Source organism: Prionailurus viverrinus, chromosome C1 (assembly GCF_022837055.1).
Source record: "Prionailurus viverrinus isolate Anna chromosome C1, UM_Priviv_1.0, whole genome shotgun sequence".
NCBI lineage: Eukaryota > Metazoa > Chordata > Mammalia > Carnivora > Felidae > Prionailurus > Prionailurus viverrinus.
The window spans coordinates 114,357,329-114,372,516 of NC_062568.1; the positions used below are offsets into that span (position 1 = coordinate 114,357,329).

The window sequence follows — 15,188 nt, forward strand, 5'->3', positions numbered from 1 at the left end:
GAGGCTTGCGAATAGGCAGCTGTGCTGACTCATGCCACACATTGGCACGGCGGAGCCGTCGGGAGACAGCGCAGCTTGTCCGTGGAACAAAGGTTCCGGCCAAGGGGTGACACCAGGTCACGCGTCCAAGGACGGCGCTATGTCCACTCTGGTGTGGGCTGCCCCCGGGCAGAAAGCAGGCCTTCTCTTTCTTTTCCCTTCTTTGGTCCTTTCACCCCTTTTTATTTGTTCTTCTCGATACATAAGGATATGTGATCGTTTTGAAAGGATTATCAAAATCAGACCAGCAGCATTGCACCATGCCAGCTGCATAAAAACGTTACACATAACAAGGATAAAAACCATGTCAGTGTTCTGGGGGGCCTCAAAATAGGTCTGTTTCTTCGCCCGTCTGGAGAAGGTTTGTCACATAGAATTCACTACACACTCACATGGGGGAAATTCTCCGTTTTTAAAGAAGTGTCACCCTAACCGTTCCACGTTCCGGGTTAGCTGTCACTCAGCACTTTCTAAAAAGGTAACAGGCAGCTTCGGGATGCTTTTATTTTTTTTTACTTTATTTTTTTTTAGCATTGTTAACACATATCTCACTTTATTTATTTATCTATTTTTTTGATTTTATTTTAAATCCAGGATAGTTAACATGCGGTGTTCTATTTGTTTCAGGTATACAATTTAGTGATTCAGCACTTCTGTACATTCCTCAGCGCTCATCATGATAAGTGTGCCCTTTAATCCCCATCACCTAGTTCACCCACCTCCCCCCCCCTCCACCCCCCCCCCCCCCCCCCCCCGGTAACCATCAGTTTGTTCTCCATAGTTAAGAGTCTGCTTGGGGCACCTGGGTGGCTCAGTCGGTTAAGCCTCTGACTTTGGCTTGGGTCCTGATCACACGGTTTGTGAGTTCAAGTCCTGAATTGGATGAGCACGAGCCCTAGCTTTGGGTGAGCATGAGCCCCGAATCGGGCGAGCCCCACTTCTCTCTCTCTCTCTGCCCCTTGTGGGATTCTCTCTCCCCCACCATACTCTGCCCCTCGTTCATTTGCGCCCCCCCCCTCAAAAAAAGAAACAAACTGCTTTATGGTTTGTCTTTTTTTTCCCCTTTGTTCCTTTGTTTTGTTTGTTAAATTCCATATATGAGTGAAATCATATGGCATTTGTCTTTCTCTGACTGCCTTATTTTGCTTAGCATTATACTCTAGTTCCATCCATGTTGTTGCAGATGGCAAGCTTCCATTTGTTTTGATGGCTGAGTGATATTCCACTGTGTGTGTGTGTGTGTGTGTGTGTGTGCATGCGTGTGTGTGTGTGTGTATACCACATCTTTATCCATTTATCAGTTGATGGACACTTGGACTGCTTCCATAATGTGGCTATTGTATGCTGCTATAAACATAAGGATGCATATGTCTTTTTGAATTGATGTTTTTGTATTCTTTGGGTGAATACACAGTAGTGGAATGAAATTACTGGATTATATGGTATTTCTCTTTTTCATTTTCTGAGGAAACTTCATACTGTCTTCCACAGCGGCTGCACCAGTTTGCATTCCCACCAACAGTGCATGAGGGTTCCTTTTCACCCTTGCCAATGCTTGTTGTTTCTTGCGTTTTTGATTTTAGCCATTCTGACATGTGTAAGGTGATAGCTCATTGTGGTTTTGATTCGCATTTTCCTTGATGATGAGTAATGTTGAGCATCTTTGCATGCGTCTGTTGGCCACCTGTATTTTTTCTTTGGAGAAATGTCTGTTCATGTCTTCTGCCCATTTTAATAGGATTATTTGGTGTTGAGTTGTATAAGCTCTTTATGTATTTTGGAGACTAACCCTTTCTCACATATGTCATTTGCAAATACCTTCTCCCATTCCATAGGTTGTCTTTTAGTTTTGTTGATTGTTTCCTTTGCTGTGCAGAAGCTTTCGTGTTGAAGAAGGCCCAATAGTTTATTTTTGCTTTTGTTTCCCTTGCCTCAGGAGACATATCTAGAAAAACATTGCTCTGGCCAATGTCAGAGAAATTACTGCCATAATTTGCCTCTCTTCTAGGATTTTTATGGTTTCAGGCCTCACATTTAAATTTTATTTTTTAATGTTTATTTATGGGACAGAGAGAGACAGAGCATGAATGGGGGAGGGGCAGAGAGAGAGGGAGACACAGAATCGGAAACAGACTCCAGGCTCTGAGCCATCAGCCCAGAGCCTGACGCGGGGCTCGAACTCACGGACCGTGAGACCGTGACCTGAGCTGAAGTCGGACGCTCAACCGACTGAGCCACCGAGGCACCCCTTCAGGCCTCACATTTAGATCCTTAATCCATTCTGAGTTTATTTCTGTGTATGGTATAAGACAGTGGTCCAGTTTCATTCTTTTGCATGTGGCTGTCCAGTTTTCCCCACACCATTCATTGAAAAGAATTTTCCCATTACCTTTTCTTGCCTCCTTTGTTGAAGATTAATTGACCCTATAACTAACTATGGGTTTATTTCTGGGCTCTCTATTCTGTTCTCCTGATCCATGCATCTACTTTTGTTTGTTTTTTAAATGTTTATTTAACTTTTGAGAGAGAGCATGAACAGGGCGGTGGCGGGGGAGGGGGGCGGCGGGCGGTGCAGAGAGAGAGGGAGACAAAGGGTCCGAAGCAGGCTCTGTGCTGACAGCAGCGAGTGCGACGCGGGGCTTGAATCCAGGAACCATGAGATCACGACCCGGGCTGAAGTCAGACTCTGAACCAACTGAGCCAGCCAAGCACCCATCTATGTGTCCATTTTTGTGCCAGTACCATACTGTTTTGATTACCGCAGCTTTGTAATATAACTTGAAGTCTGGGATTGTGATGCCTCCAGTTTTGGGGCTTTGGTTTTGGTTTTTTGCAAGACCACTTTGGCTCTCTGGAGTCCTTTGTGGGTCCATACAGGTTTTAGGATTGTTTCTAGTTCTGTGAAAAAATGCTGTTGATATTTTGACAGGGATTACATTAAATCTGTAGATTGCTTTGGGTAGTATGGACATTTTAACACTATTTTGTTGCCCAATCCATGAGCATGGAATATCTTCCCATTTGTTTGTGTCATCTTCATTTTCTTTCATTAATGTTTTATAGTTTTCAGAGTACAGGTCTTTCACCTCTTTGGTTCAGTTGATGTCTAGATATTTTATTATTTTTGGTGCAACTGTAAATGGGACTGTTTTCTTAATTTCTCTTTCTGCTGCTTCATTACTAGTGTGCAGAAATGCAGTGGATTTCTATATATTCATTTTGTATCTTGTGACCTTACTGAATTCATTTATCCGTTCTAGTAGTTTCTTGGTGGTGTCTTTAGGGTTTTCTATGTACAGTATCATGTACTCTGCAAATAGTGAAAATTTTACTTCTTCCTGACCAATTTGTATGCTTTTTATTTCTTTTTGTCGCCTGATTGCTGTGGTTAGGACTTCCAGCACCATGTTGAATAGAAGTGGTGAGAGTAGACGTCCCTGTCTTGTTCCTGACCTTAGTGGGGAAAGCTCTCAGTTTTTCACCATTGAGCATGATGTTAGCCATGGGTTTTTCATATATGGCTTTATTATGTTGAGGTGTGTTCCCTTTATTTTTTTATTTTTTTTTTAACGTTTATTTATTTTTGAGACAGAGAGAGACAGAGCATGAACGGGGGAGGGTCAGAGAGAGAGGGAGACACAGAATCCGAAACAGGCTCCAGGCTCTGAGCTTTCAGCACAGAGCCCGACGCGGGGCTCAAACTCACAGACCGCGAGATCATGACCTGAGCTGAAGTCGGACACTTAACCGACTGAGCCACCCAGGCGCCCCAAGGTGTGTTCCCTTTAAACCTACTTTGTTGAGGGTTTTTTATCATGAATGGATGTTGTACACTGTCAAATGCTTTTTCTCCATCTATTGAAATGATCATGTGGTTTTTGTACTTTCTCTTGTTGATGTCATGTTGATTGATTTGCAGATATTGAACCACCCTTGCATGCCAGGAATAAATCCCACTTGATTGTGGTGAATGATTTTTTTTAATGTATTGTTGGATTTGTTTTGCTAATATTTTGTTGAAGATTTTTGTACCTATATTCGTCAGAGATGTTGGCCAGTAGTTCTCTTTTTTTGTAGTGTCTTTATCTGGTTTTAGTATCAGGGTAATGCTGGCCTCATAGAATGAATTTGGAAGCTTTTCTTCCTCCTCTGTTTTTTAGAATAGTTTGAGAAGAACAGCTATTAACTCTTTAAATATTTGGTAGAATTCGCCTGTGTAGCTGTCTGGTCCTGGTCTTTTATTTGTTGGGAGTTTTTTGATTACTGATTCAATTTCAATACTGATGGTTGGTCTGTTCAAATTTTCTATTTCTTCCTGATTCAGCTTTGGGAGGTTATGTTTCTAGGAACTTATCCATTTCTTCCAGGTTGTCCAATTTGTTGGCATATATTTTTCATAATATTCTCTTGTAATCTTTGTATTTCTGTGTTGTCAGTTGTTATTTCTACTCTTTCATTTCTGATTTTGTTTGAGTCCTCTTTCTCTCTCTCTCTCTCCGTCTCTCTGATGAGTGTGACTAAAGGTTTATCAATTTTGTTGATCTTTTCCAAGAACCAGCTTCTGGTTTCATTGATCTGTTCTATTGTGTTTTGGCTTCTATTTCGTCTATTTCTGCTCTAATCTTTATTCTTTCTTTCCTCTGCTGGTTTTGGGTTTTGTTTGTTCTTTTTTTCTAGCTCCCTTAGGTATAAGGTTAGACTGTTTGTTTGAGATGTTTCTTGCTTCTTCAGGTAAGCCTGTATTGCTATAAACTTCCCTCTTTGAACAGCTTTTGCTACATCCCAAAGATTCTGGACTGTTGTGTGTTCAGTTTTATTTGTCTCTATGTACTTTTTGATTTCCTCTTTGACTCCCTGATTGACCCATTCCTTGTTTAGTAACATGTTATTTAACCTCCATGTATTTGTGCTCTTTCCAGATTTTTCTTGTGGTTGATTTCTAGTTTCGTAGCATTGTGTTCTGAAAAGATGCATGCTTTGACTTGAATCTTTTTGAATTTGTTGAGGCTTGCTTTGTGGCCTAATATGTGATCCATTCTGGAGAATGTTCCATGCACACTTGGAAAGAATGAGTATTCTGTTTTAGGATGTAATGTTCTGAATATATCTGTTAGACCCATCTGGTCCAGTGTGTCATTCAAAGCCACTGTTGCCTTATTGATTTTCTGTTTGGATGATCTATCCATTGATGTAAGTGAGGTTTTAAAGTCCCCTATTATTATTGTATTACTATTGATTACTTCCTTTGTGTTTGTTATTAACTGCTTTATGTATTTGGGTGCTCTCATATTGGGTGCATAAACCTTTACAATTGTTATATCTTCTTCTTGGCATGGTTCCCTTTATGATTATATAGTGTTCTTCTTGGTCCCTTGTTACAATCTTTGTTTGAAAGTCTATTTTGTCCAATGTAAGTATTGCTACCCCGGCTTTCTTTCCACATCCATTTGCATGATAAATGCTTCTCCGTTCCTTCACTTTCAATCTGCAGGTGTCATTAGGTCTGAAATGAGTTTCTTGGAGGCAGGAAATGGATAGATCTTGCTTTCTTATCCATTTCATCATCCTCTGTCTTTTGATTGGAACATTTAGTCCATTTACATTCAGAGTATTTATTGAGAGGTATGTACTTGTTACTCGTTTTATGGTTGTTTTTGTAGTTCTTCTCTGTTCCTTTCTTCTCTTAAGGCAAGCCTTATTCTTTACACAGAGTTGACACCTACTAAACAAGCCCTCTGCCCAGGCTGTGCCCACCAAATGGGGTTTTCTTCCTTTTTTTTTTTTTTTTTTGTTTTTTAGGGGAAAGCACGAACGCAGTCCCCCACTACCACAAATTACACAGTCGAGTTTCCCACATTTGGGGAAATCGCAGGGGTCAGCACATCCGGTGTGCAATGGATAAGCCTCGCCCTGGGAAAACCACCTTCCTGATCATGGTGTATTCCCTGCCCACCTGGCGGACAGGCAAAGGGGAAGCTTCTTTTTCTATTTTATCAGACCAATGAGCCCTTTCCTTTCCGCAAAGGCGTTTTCTACATGCGAAGCCATGGGCCTGCTCAAGGGCGTCCTTTTTTGTAATTTGTACACAGGCATTCCTAAATCTGGGCGTGAGAACCCCCAAGTGAGCAACATCTTTTAACAGTTGTTATTATTCTCTGTCTCCTTCTTCTTTAGTTTTGGAATGCTTAGGAAAGACTTGTTACGAGTATGATTTCCTGAGCTCCTGCTATCTGCTAGACCCTATTCTAGACCCTGACGGCTTATAGCGGGGGTGGGGTAAGGACAGACCAACCCCCTGCCCCTGTGCAGCTTGTGTTCTCGAGGGAGGTCAGTTGGTCTCTGCCGCACTCTGGGGACGCTGGGGCGTGTGTACTCGTGGCACAGCAGAGCTGACTGGCTGTGGCCTGCAGAGTGCTAGGTTCTTGAGAATCATTACTGACAGGGGGGGATTTGGAGTGGTGGACAACCCTTTAGAGCCTAGCACCCTGGGCTTGGAAGTATCTAAGGAGCACTCTGAGGGGGCCAAATCCTGCTGGGGCCGTTAGGTATTCAGTGGGTACGTGAAGTCAGCTTGTGGCCGTTATATGTGACTTCATTCCTTCTCATCAGCATTAATCCTGCCTTTTCCAGTCTGATGATCCACCTCGACTGCGAATTTGGAAGTAAAGTACAATCTGAGTTCCGCTTTCTTGCGATCGTAGGTGAGCACCATACAATGAGTCCCAATTAGCCCCCGTTAGCCTCCCTTTCCTCTGGAGCTGTGTGCTCCCTGTGAGTCTCTGCTCCTGGAGATCTACTCTCCGGATATTTCTAACCCTTATCTGGACATGTCTAAAACCTGTTATCCCGGTGGACTCAAGGCCCTCATCTGGTCGGGCCCTCGATGGCCTCAGTTTTTTCAAAGGCTGGTTCCTCTCGGGGTCTCTGTCACTACACATCTGCAGGGCGGGACGCCCAGAGTGAGTTCAGGGGAGCACTTCTTGTTTCTTTCTTTAAATTAGGGAAGATGGAAGTGTCAGCGGCATGAGGAGAATTTATCAGACCCCCTGTGTCTGGTAGGATGAGATTCCTCGCGATCTCCCCTGGATCTTGCTCCTGTGCCCGCCAGCGCGGTCACATGTGCCCTCAGAAGACATGTGCCCTCCGAGCCCGAGGGCAGAGCCACGTTCTCGTGGACAAGCAGCAGAAAAGCGACGCTTTGGCAGCAGACGGACATCTGCTGGGACTCCACGTGCTCCTGGGTTCCTCCCTCCGCCGGCGTCCCACCCTTATGCTCTCTTTCCAGATCTCACTCGCGCATGTCACGTGGCTTCTGCCCTAAGGGTGACCTTGAGCCCGTGTTTGTCTGCTCCTGCGTTGATCCGTCTGGCACCTAGTGTGGTTCCTGCCCCAGAGGGCCTGTGCCTGGCTGCTTCTTGGGGCAGCTCGCTGTCCTTTCAAACCCCGACCCTTGCCCCCAGTGAGTGAGCCCAGCACGCAGCCTGTGACACTGCTCAGGAACCCGGCCATCCATTCCCTACCTCTGGTTCTATGCCCTGGAGCCCAGGCCACGGTCTCATTTCCCTTTCTCTTTTCATCATCTCCGTGACCGTCTCTACCCTCATTTTGTGCACTTCCACGCACGTGTTCTCGTCTTCACACGTGGTCGCCCTCTCCTCCCCTTCTGTTGCTGCCGTCCCTTTCCATCCTCCAAGGCTCACGGCACCTCCAAGTCGCATTTGTCTTCCTGAGCTAAAATTCCAAGGTCATTGTTTTCAGATCCAACCCTGTACCCTGGAACGTATGTGGACTTCCAAGACTGCAAATTTTACTCCCCCTGGTTATTTTGTTATGGCATTTCCTCCAGGTTTCCTGTTGCTTCCATTTCTTTGATTTCATCGAGCTCTATAATTATGCTGCCTGACTTAGTGCTTTGTTTAAAACAGTTTTGGTCTAGGGGCGCCTGGGTGGCTCAGTCGGTTAAGCGTCTGATTTTGGCTCAGGTCACCATCGTATGGTTCCGGGGTTCGAGCCCCGCGTTGGGCTCTGTGCTGACAGCACAGAGCCTTGGATTCTGTGTTTCCTGCTCTCTCTGCCCCTCCCCTGCTCACGCTCTGTCTCTGTCTCTCAAAAAATGAATAAACGTTAAAACAAATTTTTTGTACACAGTTTTGGCCTAAAAGATGACAGAAATTTAACTTTGATCAGCTCAAGCAATAGAGAGACTCTGTGGACTCATAACCCAAACCAGAGGGGGAAGAAATAGGATTGGGCATCACTGGCCAGTAGGACTGGAGGCTCTCGGGGCACTTCTTGTCCCTCTTTCCTGCTTGCGGCAAGGCAGCTTTGTCTCCTCAGGTGGCTTTCCTCTCAAGGCTGGAAGCCCGGATGCCAGTCACTCTAGGCACACGTGTGCCCAGCTCTGCCATCAGACAGGACAGGGCTTGCTTCTTGGTTCAAAATCCCTTGAGGCGCCAGGTGGTCATCTTGGGTGAATACGTCATTGCTGAGACCCATCACTGGCCAAGGTTAAATACAAGGTCAGATGGCTCTGACCATCCCACATCTGTCCACTTTGCGGGAATAGGATATAAGAATCCAGAAAGTGCTTCCCTCTCACCTGGGCTCCATTCCTCACCAATTGGGGTACAGCTGCTGAGTCAGAGGGGTCTTGTCCTCCTGAGTCCGACTGGATGGTTAGCAGAATTCTGACTTTAGAATATTATTGTTTCCTTCATGTAAGCTTTTCATGAAATGTCCTGTGGGAACACCTAAAAGACCACAGAACTGGGTCTTTTGTTTTTTATGTTTATTTATTTTTGAGAGAGAGAGAGAGAGAGAGAGAAAGAGTGCAAGTGGGGGAGGGGCAGAGAGAGAGGGAGACACAGAGTCTGAAACAAGCTCCAGGCTCTGAGCTGTCAGCACACAGCCCCACCTGGGACTCGAACCCACAAACTGTGAGATCATGACCCCAGGATGATATAATACAAATAAAAGCTGATATGTAAAATAGCTGTAATATATGTGATCTATATATTATACCTGCAGCTATTATGTAATAATTTCTTGTTTTTAGTGTTTGTTTATTTTTGAGAGAGAGAGTTTGAGCAGGGACTGGAAGAGGACCGTCAAATGAGAATTCTCATAGTTAGCTTCATTGGTTTTGTGGTATATTGCAGAGAGAGAGGGGGACAGAGGATCTGAAGCGGGATCCATGCTGACAGCAGCAAGCCTGATGCGGGGCTCGAACTCACAAACCACTAGATCATGACCTGAGCCGAAGTTGGGCGCTCGACCGGCTGAGCCACTCAGGCACCCCTATGTAATCTTTCCGATAGGGAAAATAGAATAATTCAGTTCCTCCTCTAACTTGGTCGATCAGAACATTTTGTGAGTCACTAATTTTTAAAATTTATAAAATATCCAGCTTTGCACGTAAAACCTTGCTCCTCTTCCTCTCCCTGTGCCCATCCTGTGCTGGTGCCATAGAACAGACTCATTTCACAGGAGGTCCCTGTGGTTCTGCATCTTACTACTAACAGGTCCATGGGTAAGTCTGTCCAGTGGGTGGTAACAGTATTCCTGCACAGGACAGATAAGAGCAAGTCTGTGGAAATGTCTGTAAGCCACACCAATACATCCCACTACACCCAAACTAAATATATTACCAACTGAACTTTCCTTCGCTGGTTCCCCAAAATGCCCATGAGCGCTCACATCACCTGACAGAAGGGGAGTTTGGCGGAAGGAAATCCATAAGGCAAAGAGAGAGTGTCTGAACTGATTGTGGTTCAAATGTCTGTCCTCTGCAAAATTTATAAAACCACGTCCCATGTAAACAGATGGCTAGGGACCCTCCTAGGACGTTGGAAGAGGGCCATCAAATGAGAATTCTCACATTGAGTTTATTACCTCTGCACCAAACTCTAACCATGGAGGGCTACCAACACAGTGACATTGGTGGGCTTGCGACAGAGCAAAGTTCCTGCTTATGTTCATCAGCAAAATCGTCCTAAGTTACGGCAGTCTATGATTCGTGATGCATTGTTTGCGATACATTCCCTGCAACTGTTTCACAAAGCTGTGGTTGAAAACTACACCTACCTGCAAGGATGAAGATAATTACACATTAAATTTGTATAATACGAAAATGTGTAAATTAGGTCTAGTGTTATCAGACCCATTTAAAAAATTTATAAATGAGGAGGCTGACTGGCAAATGCTTCTATTAGAGCCTGCTGTAGGCGATGAGGGCATGATTAAGAAAAGCAGACCAATGAGACAGTGGGATTAACAAGTGCAAATTAATGACAGATTGGATATAGGTAAGGAGGACGAGAAAGTATTTAAAAAAAATGACTCTGAGGTTTATCATGAGTCTGGGCTTCTTAAAGTGGTTGCTTTTGACCTGCTGGGAAAACTGTAGATAAATATTCATTTTAGCATGGAGAGCAGAAAGGTTATGAGTTCAGTTTGCAACTGGTTAAAGTAATGCATTTCAAATTAACGAACTTCCCCGCTCATCTTGTTAGAATGTAAATGGATTTGGCAGTTTGGGGCAAGTCCCAAGTTCCTGCAGTTCCAGGAAGTTCCCAGGGATCCTGGTGTGACTGGTTTGGGGACCACACTTTGACTAGCAAAGTGTTAAAGGTGACTAATGAATTTTCCAGTATAGATTTCTTTTGAAAGATAAAGGGAGGGCCCTGACAGGAAGACTTTTTATGCATTTGGGAGGAAGCTGTCTACTGGTCTCCTCTAGAAGCAGGGGAGCAAAGGACTGGAATCTTGAAGGGATCCTCAATGCAGAGAAGGGGAGGATCCAGGGCAATCAAGGAGAAAGAATAAAAAGGAGAGCCAGGAGAAATTAGTGTCATCAAGGAATCCTGTGGAACACTGAGTTTCAAGGAAGAAGTCAGTGAAATTCCAGATGTAACTAATTTATCACACTATCTTTCCTGGCCCCCTTTCACTGCTTTGTCTGTTCTATTTTTTTCAGTGCTCTCGTGGCTGCAATAGGAGAATGGTTATTGGATTGTCTGCCCAAAGCTTTCCCCACCCCTTTTGCTAAGAAGGCCTCCCCTTATTAGTAAGACAGCCATAAGAGCTGCCATGTTTTTACCTGACCCCACACCCTCTCCCTATACAGCTGATTGGCCCAGGCATGGGCACCTGACCCCATTTGAGCCAATTGTAGTTCTTCCCTGGGATTATTCAAAATAGGACATGATGGAGGCAAAAGGTGTTAGATACAAAATCCGCTAGTGGTTGCCAGCCATGTTAGGAACCAACACGGAAAAAAATCAAAGACAGGTGATGGAAGAGAGCCCTGGCAGTGTTCCAGTCTGTTCCAGCTGTTTCCAAACCCAGCTCCCTCCAGCCCTTCCTTTCCCAGGATTTGTTTATTCAGTACTCCTTTCTGTGACCCAAACAATCCCTCTATTGCCCAAGTTAGTTTGAGTCACTTACCACAGAATCCTGACTAATACCCAGCAAACCTTTTCCCGACACATTTCCTCTTCTACGCCCCTTCCCCTGGGCCTCTGCACACTGTTGACTGTAGCCCTCCCCAGATGGTCACACAGGATGACAACAGGCCAGAACCGGCTGCTGGACAAGGCCCATAAACCCCAGTGTTGGTCTTGGTGGATGTTAATGTGTCACTGAACACCATTGTACCAGAACTATGTGTTCATGGCAACAGCTGAACAGAGCCCTCGAAAGCCTAATCTTTAGCATACTGGGGCCTCCCCTGGCAGATTGTTAAGACCCTGGGGGCAGAGCTTAATGTGCATAACTATTTGCAATGCACAATTTCCTTTTCACACATTTAGACCGAATTAAATTCGTTTTGGAATTCTCAAAGTTACTGCCTACCGACTTCTCTCCCCATCCCACCCCCCAACCTTACTTTCCGTTATAGGCGCATTTCCCCAGAACTGAAAGCTACTCCCATCTCTAACTCCCAGAGGCCTCAGATCCCTGGAGAGGTCCTAGCCCTCCACAGTGTGTTAGGATTAGTTAAATCCTTACTTCACATAAGTTCCATAGGACTCCTTACCTGCTGGGAAATTAGTGAAATCAAATACAAATAAAATCTGCTATTCTGCAAAAAGGCAAATATCTTAAGTACTTCCATTCCCTCCTCTACCTCCAACACAGACACACACACACACACACACACACACACACACACAGGTCCTGGCTGAGAGTAAAAAGCCCACCTCCAACCACCCCTCTGCAGACAGAAATGCTGGCATTCGTAAGCTGTCACTCCGAGGAAGACAGCAGCTGTGTTATTCTATGATTTATGGAACAGATTTGCATTTCCTTGCCTTTGAAGCTTGCCTATAATCTGCCACATAAATATTTGAAAGACAGGATGGTGGAAACAGACCTAAGCAGCTTAATCCAACACTGGGCAGGTAGAGGACTTGGGCTGGTGTTCGTTTCAAATGCCCCAGTGCCCCAGGGCCTGTGTGTGTGTGTGTGTGTGTGTGTGTGTGTGTACAAAATTGAAATTCAATGTTTAAACCCGATCCTACAGTCAAAATCCCACTTGAAGGAAAGCCAGGAGATGCCTGTCAGAAGACAGGTTTCATTTCATGTCTTGTCTCCTGGGCCAAAAGTCCAGCTGGCTTCCTTAAACTCTGTTCCAGGAAGTGGGGAGCAGAGAGGGAAAATGTCTCGGCCAACTAGAAGCCCCACCTGTACAAATGGGGTGATCTGGGCTCTGCCCTGCCCCGCGGCAGCCCTGAGGCCCAGGCCGTGGAGAGGCAGTTCTGCCGAGCTGGAGGAATACTCATCTCCCTGAGACTAGTGAGAGCTTTGGCCATCCCAGCAAACCAGAGGCCCCAGGGGGAGAGCAAGGAAGCCCCCGATTGTCCGTGCGTCCACAGCCCAAATGTGGCACAGAGCGTGCTTTCTGGAGTTGTTACAGGTTCCTATCGGGGGGCCATCGTCACAGCACTCGTTAGCCTATTAAAAGCTGTCTAGGTTTTGCGGTAAAAACAACAATCTAAGTGTGCCTCACCTAATTGAGCAGAAAATAGGCACTTTTGTGTTTCACGGTACTCCTGTTACTACGCGATAGAATAAGGGGAAAATGGGAAGTGGAGCCGTAATCTGATTCCATACATGTGTGCTGGTTCCCCTATGTGGGCTAGAAGAGACAGCGCCACAGGTGGTCCTCATCCTCAAGACCAACCGGGGGGGGGGGGGGGGAACCGCTCACGGTGACGCTCCTCATACGATGCCGTGCAAGTTTGGGGGGGAGGGGGCGTGGGGACTGATGGAAGAGGTGTTCCGATCTAAAAGGACCTTTCATAAAACTCTGAAGGGGGGAGGGCAGGAGACCCAGCGAACAGAGACCTCGACTGAGAATCAGGAGACATGGGGAGCCCTGGCCTGCCGTGGGTTCTGTGGCCCACGTCCGGAGCTCACCGACTTTGTCTCTCTGGACCTCTGTTTTCTCATCTGCAAAATGAGCTAGTTGAGCTCGACCTCTACGCTCCCTTTGAAACTACCATTCTATAGCAGGCTGCAGAAAGAGCCAAGGTTTAGATACGTCTGATGATGGAGGGACCTCTTCTCCCACCCCTTCCCACCTGGATCTCTGAAGCCCCAGGGGAGAAACCCCACCGCGCCCACAGCTAGGGTTGCCTGCAGACCCTGGACAGGGAGAGGAGGGAGGTGGGGAGATTGGTGGCAAAATTCAAATGTGGAGCCCCCAGGACCTGGCTTACCCTTAGGTAGGAAGGACTCAGCAGCACATCTCCAAGTCAGAAGGAAGCAGGGGTCCCGGCTAGTGTGGTAGCTAGTCGCCAGCAGACGGCTGGGGTGTCTTACCAAACTCCCAGCCCCCCAGATGCCGGGCACCCCTGCTCTAGGGCCCTGTGGTGTTGTCACACCGGAGGGCAGCCTGCCTCAAGCAGCCTGCCAGGAGCCAGAGGTCCAGGAAAGCCATGCAGTTTGCAGACATGGGCGAGACGTCCTCGGGGACGTCCAGGAGGCTGTGGGCATGAAAAACACTGAGCAGGTTGGTGTCCTGGGGTAGCGAGCCAGGGACAGGGAACTGGTATGGATCTGGAGTCATCCGAGCACCTGTGAGCCTACTCTCGTTTCACAGGAGCTTCAGAGAAAACCAAGACTTCAGATGGGTCTAGTGGCCACATCTTAGGGAAATGGCAGAGAAGCACTTCCCTTCTGGAAGCAGAAGGGAAAGAGCCCAGCCTCCAGAGGAAGCCCCCTGAGCATGTACGAGGTGTCACTGCTGACAGAGGAAGGAGGACGGAGACCCCACCGCTCTCTGGCCTGGCCAGGCTGGGATACGCATGACTGGCTTGAACCTGGCAGGAGCGGGGAAAAATCCTGGGAGAGGTTTTGGCTGTCAGCAAGGGGAGGCGAGAAGGGGGATGACCAGTCTCAAAAATGGAAGAAGGTTTGAGGACCCAGGTCATCCGTCGATGCTTGTGTCCACCCGGCAGCTAGGTTCTAGCAAGGGGGACAGAGGGGGATGGCTGTTGCCAACGATCCCGAACACCAGCCCCTGCCTTCTCAGGCACTGCCCGGCCGCTGGCCCAGCCTGCCACAATGCCGGGGAGACCGGGGAGAAAACACAGAGAAAGTAGTTCCGTGGTTACCTCGCACCTGTCTTTTTATACCCCCCCGGTTGGTGTGGCAGAGGCAGCATCTGCTGACCTAAACTAGGCAGTGCCCAAAGCCTTGGACCCCGTCGGCACGTTCTGCGTCAAAACCATGGCAGTGTTCCGTCTCTTCACGAAGCCGAGCCCACAGCCGAGCCCGTTGTCCTATGGACTCAGCAGCTGTGCCTCTGACCTGGGTGGGGCTGCATGTCTGGGCAGGAGAGGCTCCAGGAAGCTAGGGTGACTGCCAGTGATCTGTTTCCAGCCTGGGGCAGGAGATGGGCTAGGTTCCAGGAGCCACTTTTGATCTGTCATTAGCACAGACTTTGCTCTAGCCGCACAGCCACCTCATTCCTGCCTCTGTGCCTTTGCACTGGCTGGTCCCTCTGCCTGAAATATCCTCCCCCTTCATCTTCACTTGGCTTGTGGTCCGTGCTGCATCAAATGTTCCCTTCTCGGGGCACCTGGGTGGCTCAGTCAGTCGAGCGTCCATCTTGGGCTCAGGGCATGATCTCATGGTTTGTGGGT

General features: G+C 46.9%; 1 pseudogene; it reads right to left on the bottom strand.

Moving 5' to 3' along the window:
* Positions 1–5,835: 5,835 nt before the first annotated feature.
* On the bottom strand, positions 5,836–5,989 carry LOC125174315 (uncharacterized; annotated as a pseudogene).
* Between the last annotated feature and the right edge of the window lie 9,199 nt (positions 5,990–15,188).